General features: G+C 33.5%; 1 non-coding gene across 1 annotated transcript; it reads left to right on the top strand.

Annotated features, from left to right (window-relative positions):
* Window positions 1-81, top strand: TRNAL-AAG (transfer RNA leucine (anticodon AAG)). Its single transcript has one exon. It is a non-coding gene; the product is annotated as a tRNA-Leu (tRNA).
* The last annotated feature ends 2,366 nt before the right edge of the window (window positions 82-2,447 follow it).

Here is a 2,447-nt window from a genome sequence, read left to right on the forward strand (position 1 = left end):
GTTGAGATGGCCGAGTTGGTCTAAGGCGCCAGATTAAGGTTCTGGTCCGAAAGGGCGTGGGTTCAAATCCCACTCTCAACAAGGAACCTTTTTCGGGCGGGAGTTGACTCTTTTTATTTATTTATTTTTTCACGATTTTACTTCAGTTTTATTTTAGTTATTGGCTCAAATTCCCCTCTCAAGAGTCTAACGAATTTCAAAATGACATGCTTGGGCCAGTTTTGGCAAAGTCCGAGTCTAATCTAGTCTCTGCCTTGTCTTTTGTCAGCTATAAATATTTTTTCACAATTTTATTTCAACTTTTTCACAATGTAATCTTAGTTATTGGTTCAAATCCCTCTCTCAAGAGTCTTAAGAATTGCAAAATTACAGGCTTGGCCCAGATTTGGTAAATTTCGAGTCTAGTCTAGTCCTAGCTTGCTTTTGTCAACTATAAATATATGTTTTGATTGGGTTAAATATATATAAAAAGGTCTATTTTAATTAATTTTTTAAAGTATTTTTCAGACTTTCAACCTGGCCTCGAGCTTTATATTTATAAAACATGCTTGGGCTTGGCTAGGCTTGGCCTGCTATTCCAGGGCTCCTGGTAGGCGGGCTTTCTCTGGCATTTCTAAAGAGTCTCAACATGACATTTTGATAATTTTTTCTTTTATTTTTCTCTTTACTGTTTAGTTTTGACATCCTAAATTACAAATTTCTTGCTCAACTAAATTAAGTCCCTAATTTTTTTTCTAGAATTTTATTTTGACAACTCTTTTTTTTTTATAAAAAAAAAAGCAAAACATAATTAAAATTTTAATCCCTATTTATGTACTTGAGCTCAAATTTCTTGATCAAGTGAAAAAAAAACAATTATCAATTGAGCTAACTAGCATTCACTAGGCTATGTGAAGGGATTTGGATCCGGTGCTGAGCTGAGTTTTTGCTCAGCTTTTAAGAATCTTATTACACCTATGTACTATAGCTATCAATGGCTAAGATTTTTTCCCTTTTTTAATTTTTTTTCACTTTTCCAAAAATGCGTTGTACCTATATAAAATCTTAATTATAAAACATCCCGCTTTTTTCTTCCCGCTTGTTTATCATCGTTCTCATCGTGCCCAATTGAAACATGTTTGATTTCCATCATCATCATCATAATATTTATTGAAGAAAGTTCGAAAAGAGCAAATTCAAAAAGTTTAGTTTTATCCTTTTTGTGCATAGTTGTTTTGTTGATTAGAATGGTTGCATTAGAGACGATCAATCAAGAAATTTCAATTGATTTAGCCTTTAAACTGAGACTAGGCATGGAGTTCAATTCAGAAGAAGCAGCATATGAATTCTATAACAAGTATGCCTTAAGCATGGGCTTTAGCATTAGAAAAGATACTCACACTAAGAATAAGCGTGCTGGTGAAATTACATCAAGAGTATTTGTTTGTTGCAAACAAGGTTATTTAAAAACCAAAACAAATCTTCCGAAAGTAAAATATAAAGCAGAGACAAGAACCGGGTGTGATGCTGGATTATTTATCAAGCTAAATATGAAGAAGAACAATTGGTTTGTTAATCATTTTATTGAGTCTCATAACCATCCGCATGTAATGCAAGAGTGTGCCCATATGCTACCTTCTCAAAGAAAAATAACAGGTTCACAAGCAATGGAAGTAGACTTGGCAGAAGAATCCAGGATTTTACTTAAATCCATATATGAGTTAATGGGTAGGCAAGTGGGAGGGTGAGAATCTCTTGGATACACAAAACTAGATCAGAAGAATTATCTTATAACAAAGAGACAGAAAGATTTAGCGTATGGAGAAGTAGGGTATTTATTGAAATATTTTCCTTATGAAACTTTAAAAAATCCATCATTTTCTATTGTATGCAGCTGGATAATGAGGAACATATTACTAATATATTTTGGGCATATGGGAAGATGATTATTGATTAAGGTCAATTTAGAGATGTTGTAAGTTTTGATACAACTTACAAAGTAAATAAGGAAAATCGATCATTTGCAACTTTTGTGGGATTTAATCATCATTGAGTGACAATTATTTTTGGGGCAGCTTGGATGTAAAATGAGACTGCTGATTCATTTATATGGTTGTTTGAGACATTTTTTAAGGCAATGTGTAGGAAATCACCAAAAACCATCTTTACATATTAGGATGCTGCGATGGCTAAAGCTATTTCTCATGTAATGCCTAACACAAACCATAGGCTTTGTACATGGCATATAATGCAAAATACCTTGAGGCATGTAAACAATGTTTTTAAAGGCCCTGGAGGGGTAAAAAGTGCATTATCTATGTTCATGGAGTCCACTGAAGAGGAAGACGAGTTTTTGAGTGCTTGGGATGCAATGCTTGAGGAGTATGATGTGCATGATAATAATTGGTTGAAAAGTATATTTGAGTTAAGAGAGAAATGGACTTATGCATATAACAAGCAAGCATGGT

The sequence above is a fragment of the Citrus sinensis genome, chromosome 7 (genome assembly GCF_022201045.2).
Source record: "Citrus sinensis cultivar Valencia sweet orange chromosome 7, DVS_A1.0, whole genome shotgun sequence".
NCBI lineage: Eukaryota > Viridiplantae > Streptophyta > Magnoliopsida > Sapindales > Rutaceae > Citrus > Citrus sinensis.